General features: G+C 35.7%; 1 long non-coding RNA gene across 2 annotated transcripts in view; it reads left to right on the top strand.

The window, feature by feature from the left end:
• The first annotated feature begins 9,756 nt into the window (after positions 1–9,756).
• Positions 9,757–11,748, top strand: part of LOC107662383 (uncharacterized) — a 14,180-nt gene continuing 12,188 nt past the window's right edge. Inside the window, exons 1-3 of one of the 2 annotated variants that reach the window (XR_001631208.1) lie at positions 9,757–9,833; positions 9,944–10,043; positions 11,247–11,386. This is a non-coding gene — a long non-coding RNA (uncharacterized LOC107662383). Of the gene's footprint in view, positions 9,834–9,943; positions 10,044–11,246; positions 11,387–11,748 lie in introns of those variants that run through there. The other variant, XR_001631209.1, reaches the window with a different exon arrangement.

Raw genomic sequence — 11,748 nt, 5'->3', positions numbered from 1 at the left:
TGTGCGTGTGTGGGTGAAGCGTATGCCAGACTGATGTTTGTGCTCAGTTAGCTTGGCTGATGTAGATGCTCATGCTTTCCCAGCATGCTGTCTGTCTGGAGGGCATCAGGTGAATGGCCTGTGACTTCAGAATCAGCAGGTCTATGAGTTAATGACCATCATCACCTGATCCTTATTTCTCTTTCACACACACAAAGAAAACAGCTGGTCATGTGTCTGTAAATATCTGTCAAATATACAGTTAAAACAGGCTGTGTTTGCCAGAACTTTACTGTAAAAAAAAAAAGTAGCAGCATTTTAGGTTTTACGTATTGAACTTGAATCAAATTTCATCACAAGTAGTTTTGCACAAGCTGAGGGAAATACTAATATGTATAAGGTGCAAACAAATCAGTAAAACACATGACACAATTAATGCAATAAACATTAATTCAACAACATAATACAACATAACTAATCTACATAACTGATAAGAAAACACTAAGAAGAAACGTCAATGAATGTCAGTTTACAGTTATTCACTAAATTATAGAGTCTTTTTCACTATTGAAAACTGTACATTTAACATTCTATTTTTTATAGAAAAATTACATGAAATTTAATTACATTAAATGTCGTTATTACAGTTTTTCATCGTATGCAGTAAAGGAACTTACTAAAACCAATTAAAAGGTTTGTAGTATTTTACAGTGTTTTACAGGTAAAATGATAATGTTTTCACAACAAGAACGTTCTAAAACTTTTCAGAAAAAAAAAAACGTTCCATGAAGGACATATAAATAACATTCTAAGAACAAATGTTTAAATGTTAATTAATGTTTGAATTTACTTTTTTGACCTCACCAAAATGTTAGCCAAAGTTTTGAGGACGTTCCTTTTTAGCTGGGTTGTGGATTGCCTAAACTATTAAGTCTGGGACTAGCTTAAGCTTTGTCTGTGAAACCGGGGGCATATAGGCTGGTTTCAGATTTAACTGATCTGGATGATGCCTAAAAATGCTAATTCTCATTACATATTAATGATTTCCTGTTGATGTGCATACTTAGCGTAGTAGAGCACTGTATGCAGTGTACAGCTTACAAAAAAAATTCTAATTTCTGTATTTCTTTCAATCACATCTCCAACACTGTGCATTCTGCAATACCCATATCTTTATTGGATGAGATAATTTTTTGCTATTTGCTATTAAATTGAATGTGAGACACATCAGGCAATAAATACACACTCCAGCTTTCAGAGAAGGAAATCCCCCTCATATGCTCACTGCACTGGAAATCCCCCCATGTTGCCTCTGAACAATGGAGTATCTCACATTTCTTAAATAAAGAGTCTTTATTTTGGCTGGGACATGCATGTACAGTTGATTTGGAGAGCTGGAAAATGACAAATCCTTTTAGTGTGACATGATATACGATTACTGCCCTTCCCAAATCACTATTCGGCTCGCTGCTAATTAATTAGTTTTGTTGACAGAAAGGTTTTCTTTGGGGGATTAGCTAATTGATAGATTGATCTAAAACTCTTTCGACTAGCCAATTACTTTACTAACCTCTATACACAAACACATACCTAATGCTCAAACGCCAGCCAAACACACCCATGTCAAAAACAAAAGCCAAGACGGGTCCCAGAATCTGGTATGTGTCTCATGGATGTATGACTGTAGAGTAAATAGAGCAAAGTGTTTTTGTGGTTATGTTTTATGACAAATATATGAAGGAAATTTAGACTCAGTTCAGTTCTGTATAATTCCAAACATGCTCGACATTGCTGGCTGATTGATGTTCATTTGAAGGAGGGAAATTATTTTTTTGATTGTTTATATATATATATATTGTGTAATGGTATATAGTAATAGTAATATTGTAAAATATTATTATAATTTAAATGAACTGTTTTCTATTTTTATATATTTTAAAATGTAATTTATTTCTGTGGTGAAAAACTGAATCTTCAGTATTGTTACTCCAGTCTTGAAAGTGACGTGACGTGACATGTGACGTAACACATACTTGGAATTAGTGATCTGCATTTATCCCATCCTAAGTGCACACACACACAGCAGTGAACACACACACCCGGAGCAGTGGGCAGCCATTTTTGCTGCGGCGCCAGGGAGCAGTTGGGGGTTCAGTGCCTTGCTCAAGGGCACCTCAGTCGTGGTATTGAAGGTGGGAGAGAGCACTGTACATCCACTCCCCCCACCCGCAATCCCTGCCAGTACAAGCCTCGAACCCGCAGCCGTTGGGTTACAAGACCAACTAGTCCGATCGCTACCACCTTCCTAATTAATGCTGTTCAGTTGCTTTGACACAATCTGTATTGTTAAAAGCGCTATATAAATAAAGGTGACTTGACTTGACTTGACCAACTCTCTAACCATTAGGCCACGACTTCCCCTTCAGCATCACATTGCTGATTTTCTGCTCAAGAAACATTTATTATTATTTTCAATGTTGAAAATGGCAGCGTCTCTTAATATTTTTGTGGAAATCATGGATTTTTTTATAATTTGTTGATGAATAGGAAGTTTATGTATTTTAAATATATATTTTGAGCAACAATGTAAAAGTCTTTACTGTCAATTTCTCACAACCTTTGGGTTATGAGTCCGACTCTCTAACCATTAGACCACGACTTCCCCCGACTAATTTACTAATTAATACAACATTTACACAGATTTCACCACTAACCTATTTAAAGGTATAGTTCATCCAAAAATGAAAAATCTGTCATTAATTACTAACCCTCATGTCTTTCCAAATCCGCAAGACCTTTGTTCATCTTTAGAACACAAATTAAGATATTTTTGATGAAAGTCGAAGACTGACATGAAAGAGAAGAAATTGTTGAATAAAGTCGTTATTTTAGTTTTCTTTGCGCACAAGAAGTATTCTCGTAGCTTCGTAAAATTAAGGTTGAACCAGTGATGTCCTTATACCTTTCTGGGCCTTGAAAGTTGTAGGTAAGGTAGTTACGTTGCTGTCTATGCAGGGTCAGAAAGCTCTCGGATTTCAGCGGTATATCTCTTTAACACTATTTAAAGCAGGAAATAAACATTAATGCATGTCAAATGCAATAAGATACACCACAACTTACTGAAATGTCTCATGTATTCACCCAGGCAGTGTTTTAATCGCGGAAAGACGTTAATGAAACCACTTGTAAACAATATGACATGTGACGTTACATTTACTTCAAGAAAGTAATTCAATATCCATAGATCATTCATCTAGAAAAAGGAGCATTTTAGAATAGCTAAAATCATAAATGTATTGTTAAATATGCATATACATGCTTTTTAAAAACTAGATGTAGTTATAGAATCAACCAGCAGGGGCTAATAATTAGCTTATGGGCTTATGCTAAACAGCAAAACCTTGAGCCCCTTGTGTGTGTGTGGGGGCACGAGATATTAATTTGTGGGAATGTCATATTAACTCGTGGGAATGTGATAATGTGTTGTGGCCACGAGATCATTTTGTCGAGGTAACAACATCCTTATGTCATGGCTTTGAGATGCTATGTTGAGAAAATGACATATTTTTCCTTGAGCCCTTTGTTGCCATGCAGGGCTGCCAGCTGAGGAGTGTTTCTTTTGTGTTTACAGGGCACAAACTCAATCTCTGGGGACAACAGCTGGCACACAGGAGGGAAAATGGCCAGTGTCCAGACACACACACACAATTTATCTTGTTTAGCGAACATTTTGATTTTGATTAATGATATAAAGTGTCATTTTATGTAAGTTATTGCTCATATTTTTTGGTGTCAGCTACATAAAGCAAAGCCAATGTGCATGTATAGTGTGCATTAAAAGCCAGTGACATTTTACATGTTTGTGCATTTGGCAATCGCTCCACAAGCCTGTGTTCAGTTTGAGGGAGAGATAGAGAATGATGTGTGGCGCTTAAAAGAGGGTATGCGTTGATCTACGGCGTTAAAGAGCTCTTTGTTCCCGGTAACAAAGAGCAGAGCGTGACATGAGCTAATTAATCACATAGCCTTTAACAAGCCACGGCCTGAGCAAGATTGAAGGATTGAGATAATGAGTGAGAAATGAAGGACATGGGAATGTGATGGAGAGATAAAAGGAAAGTCAGTGAGGGGGAAAGGGATACAAAAGGAAAGTGTACAGAAACACAGTGAAGAAAGTGACAGTACCAGCTGCATGTTGCCCAGGGAACCCAGTAAACATTAAACAAACAGTTAATAAAACCCATTAAACAGACGATAAACAGTTAATGACCAGCTCATTAATTGGTGAAGATAAAGACTTTATTTTCTTTGAATTTAACACTCTTTGTGTGTGTATGTATATGTGTGAGCAGTTTCAAGCTGGCTGGCACAAGTTGCAAGTGGATGTTTCAGTTGTGTTCAATGCAGAAACATGCTGAAATGTCTATAACATTGTTTTATTTTTTGCAAAAGAATTGTGCAAGCTTTGAAATGTTTTTTTTTTTTATAAAAAATAAAAAAATTAAAAATAATTAAGACAATAAATGTGACTTTTGTGATCTGAATGATTCAAGTGATGGTTAATGTCATTAAAAATGACATTTGATTTCAGAAACACAGTGAAGAAAGTGACAGTACCAGCTGCATGTTGCCCAGGGAACCCAGTAAACATTAAACAAACAGTTAATAAAACCCATTAAACAGACGATAAACAGTTAATGACCAGCTCATTAATTGGTGAAGATAAAGACTTTATTTTCTTTGAATTTAACACTCTTTGTGTGTGTATGTATATGTGTGAGCAGTTTCAAGCTGGCTGGCACAAGTTGCAAGTGGATGTTTCAGTTGTGTTCAATGCAGAAACATGCTGAAATGTCTATAACATTGTTTTATTTTTTGCAAAAGAATTGTGCAAGCTTTGAAATGTTTTTTTTTTTTTATAAAAAATAAAAAAATTAAAAATAATTAAGACAATAAATGTGACTTTTGTGATCTGAATGATTCAAGTGATGGTTAATGTCATTAAAAATGACATTTGATTTTAAATAAAACATTTATTTTCCTTTCAGTTCTGTGAAATATATTTAAATCATTTTAGTAAAAGAACATAATTATAGAAATGTCAGTATTTTTGCAAAAAGCTGCAATTTGTTTACTAAAACGGATCGATCTATCTATCTATCTATCTATCTATCTATCTATCTATCTATCTATCTATCTTATCTATCCATCTATCCATCCATCCATCCATCCATCCATCATGTCCATACTACAAATCTTGTGGGATGAAATACAGCCTGAAGTTTAATACTAAAGGATAGGGGAAATCAGGCCATTTAACATAAAACTGCACTTCACATAGGTAACAGCTTTGCCTATATAATCTATATTTCCTCCATAGTCGCATTTGTCCAGGCACATTAATGGTTTAGCTCGTTCTACAGAGTAATGTGAGGTTAGTTCTGATTTAATTAGTGCTGGACCACCAAGTTTAACATCTGTCTGTTTCTGATCTAACCTGAGGTTGTGGAGTTTGGTTTTAATTGTAATTCCTTGCTACAGATTTTACAGTGAGGTCCTGCATCCCACAACAAACCTGGACAAGAAAAATATAGACAAGCAGCCACTCACATCCCATCCCATCTCTCATTGCACTGGATCTGGGGGTTTCATGGATGAGCTCAAAAGGAGCAGCCAGACATATACTGTGCCATCATACACTGGTGTCGTTCCTTCATCAGCTAATGGATGGCCGGGTGGAGGTGCTGACTGTGAGTAATGATGATAAATCTGTCATCTGTCTATCTATCTATCTATCTATCTATCTATCTATCTATCTATCTATCTATCTATCTTATCTATCCATCTATCCATCCATCCATCCATCCATCCATCATGTCCATACTACAAATCTTGTGGGATGAAATACAGCCTGAAGTTTAATACTAAAGGATAGGGGAAATCAGGCCATTTAACATAAAACTGCACTTCACATAGACAGCTTTGCCTATATAATCTATATTTCCTCCATAGTCGTATTTGTCCAGGCACATTAATGGTTTGGCTCGTTCTACAGAGTAATGTGAGGTTAGTTCTGATTTAATTAGTGCTGGACCACCAAGTTTAACATCTGTCTGTTTCTGATCTAACCTGAGGTTGTGGAGTTTGGTTTTAATTGTAATTCCTTGCTACAGATTTTACAGTGAGGTCCTGCATCCCACAACAAACCTGGACAAGAAAAATATAAACAAGCAGCCACTCACATCCCATCCCATCTCTCATTGCACTGGATCTGGGGGTTTCATGGATGAGCTCAAAAGGAGCAGCCAGACTATCTATCTATCTATCTATCTATCTATCTATCTATCTATCTATCTTATCTATCCATCTATCCATCCATCCATCCATCCATCCATCATGTCCATACTACAAATCTTGTGGGATGAAATACAGCCTGAAGTTTAATACTAAAGGATAGGGGAAATCAGGCCATTTAACATAAAACTGCACTTCACATAGGTAACAGCTTTGCCTATATAATCTATATTTCCTCCATAGTCGCATTTGTCCAGGCACATTAATGGTTTAGCTCGTTCTACAGAGTAATGTGAGGTTAGTTCTGATTTAATTAGTGCTGGACCACCAAGTTTAACATCTGTCTGTTTCTGATCTAACCTGAGGTTGTGGAGTTTGGTTTTAATTGTAATTCCTTGCTACAGATTTTACAGTGAGGTCCTGCATCCCACAACAAACCTGGACAAGAAAAATATAGACAAGCAGCCACTCACATCCCATCCCATCTCTCATTGCACTGGATCTGGGGGTTTCATGGATGAGCTCAAAAGGAGCAGCCAGACATACACTGTGCCATCATACACTGGTGTCGTTCCTTCATCAGCTAATGGATGGCCGGGTGGAGGTGCTGACTGTGAGTAATGATGATAATGCAGCTGAACTGAACTGGTTGGTGTGGCAATGTAACAGGTTAATTGAGTCTCATTTTATGACTCTCTACGGAGTAAAAATTTAATATATTAAATGGATGCCAGTTTCCCTAGAGGTCTGAAAAGGTGGCATATCACTGACAGAAGGGAGGGGCTAATATTCAGTTTCAATAAAGAGGCGGGGCCAAGAATACTAGTACATGTACATGTGACAACTGACAATACATTTGATAATCATTTTGAACAGTACATTTATTCAACATCTTTTTAATAATATATACTTATTTTTTAAATAAAAAATACATTTAAATAAAAATAATGAATTTTATTTAAGTGTGTCAGTGCTATCTTAAAAATGAAACAAAAATTTGGTTTAATTTGAGAAACTCATTATTCTATTTTATTTTATTTATTATTTTAAATTATTAATTCATTCATTCATTTATTCAATTTTTTTGTGGTTAAACTACAAACGCTTTTTGGGGCCATCTTCTTAATTAAAAGTAACTTCCAAAAGGTCTTCCAGTTAAACGCTGTTGCGCTCATATGGAGAGAAGAATAACATTTTAGTTCTCAGAGGCCATTTATCTGCGAGCCTATCTGATGAATAAAACAAAGAAAGCTCTGATGTACATCAATAATGATGAACACTGACTGAAAATCTAACACACATGCACACACTATCCGCTCTCACTCTCAATCTGTTATCTGCTTCCTACCACAGATCTGAGCCATCCATCCTTCCATGTGCAAAAATTCATTTAATTGATTTCCTATAAAGAAACCATCAAACCATGTATTTCAAGACACCAAGCCCATTGAGAATTAAGATGGGTGGGAGACTTAAAAAAAAAAAAAATGGCACAGAGACCTTATTTAAAGTATTCAAATTACATGTTTTGCATTGCAGTGGTGGTGTTTAACATTTTGTTACTAGCAAAACTGTCTTCTTATTTACTTTAGTTGCTCACCACACATGTCCAAATGCCTGCCCCAGGATGGCATCTTTGTAATTGCACTCATACTTACTGTCTATTAATAATAAAGTCTTCCTGAGACAGTAGTGACCCACAACAATGACATATCAGGGAGAGATATCAACTCCACGCACTGTCTGCAGCATGTGTGTGTTTTGCATTCATCTGTGTGTGAGAGAGGTTTGTCCATGTGCAGATCTTTCCTCGCCTCCAGCTCCAGTCGGATAATGAAAGACTCCGTTGTTTTGTTTCTGAGTCTCTCTTATCTGCTTCTGAAGGACAGTGTGAGTGTTTGAGCTGCAACACAAAAGTATTTGCTGTTGACTGAATAGCCAAGGTCAGCTGAGAGCTGAAAAACCTTCAGATACCTCTTAAAAATATACACACATTCTCTCCCACTGGAGACTTGAAGTACTGAGAGAAACACTACTAATTTATTTTATTTATTTTTATTTTTTTCCCCCTTTAAGCACAGTCATTGTTATTGCATGGATATCCTGCTATTTTTCAGACTTCTCTCCTGGGACAAGTCCAAATACAATCTTCCACTGCCATGCTTAAAAACACAATTCAAAGAGCATGGCCTCCTTAAGTTTCTTAATTTAGTGCTGATATTCATAATTTGCTCCAGAGACAAAGAGAACGTGAGAAAGAAGAGAGTCACTTTCATATTCCCATGAAGGCAAAGAAACGTCCTGGAAATTGCAATTGTTTACTTATTTTGACGATTCTCCCATTTAAGGGCATCCATGAAGAATTGCTGTTATCCTGACATCAAGATCAGCTCCGAACTAAAGCTCCTCATTTCCTTGTGTTTGACTTGGATTGTGCACATTAAAACACTGAGGATGTTTTCACTCCGAATGAGGAATTCTCTTTAAGATAAATACAGCATCTTCTGCACTAAATATACTATATATATATATATATATATATATATATACTGTATGTTTTTTGTTGTTTGTTTTTCACTGAGGAATTATGATGCCGCAAACATTTGCATGGCCCGATTTCCGATCTGGCAGGCCAGACACCTGAATCAGCTGTATAGAATGCCAAAAAAAAGCATTACTCTGCTGAGGGTTTGAGTTTATGCCTAGTTATAATGCTCTTCACTATTATTTGATGACTTACTGCTGTCATGGTCAATAAAAATGTACACAAACATCTCTTTTTAATAACATTTTCTTTACCGCTTGCTATCAGCAAAATTAATTGCAGCAGGAAAATAGTGCTGATATTTGTAATTGTATTATAGGCTTAATCAAGAAGCCATGTTTTTACTCAAATGAATGACAATGCCTTAATTTGACCTGTTAATTGCTCAAATCTTGTCTTTTTTCTTGACACAAAGCAGTTGTATGGCTTCAGGAATATAGCCCACAAGTCAAATAGTCTGTTTTTAATGATGTTGTGTCTTTTTGTTTGTTTGACTGCATTTCAATCATACGAGTTTCATAAAACATGAGGGTGAGTAAATTATTTATTTATTTATTTGACTTTTTTTTTTTTTAAACTGAAGTCTGAGCACTTTTATAAATGGTCTCCATTTGATTTACTTCAAGCAAATAAATATCAAGCCTGTCAAACATAAAAAAAAAAAACACTGCAGTGTTATTTTAGTAGTATTTATAGGCTATAGCAGTACAGTAATTATTAATATTTTAAATTAGCTTTTATTTTTCAGACCTGCAAATAGGTGAAACATTTCTTAAATTAGCATTTGAAATCATTTAGAAAAATTCTGATATTAGAATAGAAATGCAATGTCTCTCTCTGACAGCAGGAGGCGCTTTCAACTGTAGGCCTACACAAAACTACGCAGCGCTGCACTTATCTACATTATTTTTATTGTTAGAGCGGGCGCGGCCATTTTGAAAACGCGAGGCTTCCGCATATCCTCTTCCAGCTGATTTTAGCTGTACAAAACAGTTTTTTATGCTGCTTGATGCTGGTATTTACTGGTATTGTTTTAATGTTTCTTGTATTTATAAAAAACACTGGTTTGTAGCGCATATAGTTTTACCTTTTACTGCAACTTGTTATTCTTATTTTTATTTACAGAGCCGCTAATGAATCGGAAGTCTGGCACATTCACAGAATAGCTTACTTCCGCATTGCAAGATGAGGTAGATAAACACTGCTTATTATGCATCTTAGGAAGGTAAGTTTAAGTTTTTAATCTAATATTTCTATTTTATTTTATTTCAGCCTTATTTAGATTAATTACAAATAATTTAATAGTTTTAGTTACCAATAACAACATCAGTATTGAAATGAATATGGGTGCAACTTCAGTCTTAGTTGAGGATGAACCATAAACAAGAATCACAAATGTGATTTATCAATCGTGTCCTTGACCGCAGCAGTTAACCTCAGGAAGCCCTAGAGGGATTGTTGCTTTTGGCCATTAAATTATAACATATGACACTTTGGTGTCTGTATGTCGAGGCACAGTTGGAGGACTATAGCTAACTAACCCCTGCTACCCCAACCCAAATACCACAGGATGAGATGCTAGATAATGAGAGGGAGTTCCCTCTGTTCCATCTAATCTGGGGCTCAGTTTTAATCCCTAAACCCTCTGAGGCCTTACCAAATGCACAAACACATATGTGGCCTGAATGTATGTGTCAGCAGAACATTAGGTCTGGTAGACCACTGTAGTCCAACGAAAAACCAGTTATCATGTTCCTTAATCTGGTTGGACCTGGTTTTTCCAGCACTGTGGGCAACGCATTAGCTGGAAACAGTGTTATTTTAGTATACTAATACAAAGTTATAGACTAACATAGTTGTTAGTGTTATTTTATAATGGTGTTTTATTTTTTTAATTTATTCTGTTTTCATTTTAATTTTAGTTGAATTGCTTGTAATTTTGTTTTGTGTTGTAGTTTTTTATTAAATATTGTTTTAATTAGGCTAAGTTTTAGTTTTGAATTGTTTAGTTTTATTTACTTTAGTACTTAAACTAAACAAAAATGAAAAATGTTGCCTTGGCTTTTTATATTTAATTTTACTTCAGTTAATGCCTATTTTATTTCGAGAAATGCAAATGGTTTTATTTTTTGAATGATAATAACACTGCCTAAAAACATCTGTAATGTTACCATGTGTGAATTATTAACAGCAATTGTTAAAACATTCTCACATTATCTTGTTTCTGAGAAACTAGTGTCTTCTCTCTCCTCCTCAAACTATCCGTAGCTCCAGCCAAAACCATAAAGTGCTTTCAGTCACGTCTCTCATCCGCTGCCTGATTCTCTCCATTGGAAGTTTGATTAATTGCAGATTACAGATTTTACAGTTTCGTTCTCCATAACATCACTCCACAGTTATTAAAACGAACTCATCTTGTGTTCCGCAGAGTTAATCTAAATGATTTACAGACGCGACTGCTGCCAAAAACACTGGACTACCACACAGAACCGCCCATCAGAGAGAGAAAACCACTCAAAAACAACAAAACACACTAACTGACCAATTATCCACTGACAAGAACACTAACCATTGCAACACACACCCTTTGAATTCAGTCCTGTAGATCCTCACAGCAATATACAGGTGCATCTCAATAAATTAGAATGTCGTGTTCATTTATTTCAGTAATTCAACTCAAATTGTGAAACTCGTGTATTAAATAAATTCAATGCACACAGACTGAAGTAGTTTAAGTCTTTGGTTCTTTTAATTGTGATGATTTTGGCTCACATTTAACAAAAACCCACCAAATCTCAACAAATTAGAATATGGTGACATGCCAATCAGCTAATCAACTCAAAACACCTGCAAAGGTTTCCTGAGCCTTCAAAATGGTCTCTCAGTTTGGTTCACTAGGCTACACAATCATGGGGAAGACTGCTGATCTG

The sequence above is a fragment of the Sinocyclocheilus anshuiensis genome, unplaced genomic scaffold (genome assembly GCF_001515605.1).
Source record: "Sinocyclocheilus anshuiensis isolate Anshui unplaced genomic scaffold, SAMN03320099.WGS_v1.1 scaffold457, whole genome shotgun sequence".
NCBI lineage: Eukaryota > Metazoa > Chordata > Actinopteri > Cypriniformes > Cyprinidae > Sinocyclocheilus > Sinocyclocheilus anshuiensis.
Note: the sequence above shows the minus strand (reverse complement) of the source record. Positions and strands in the feature narration are given on the sequence as shown.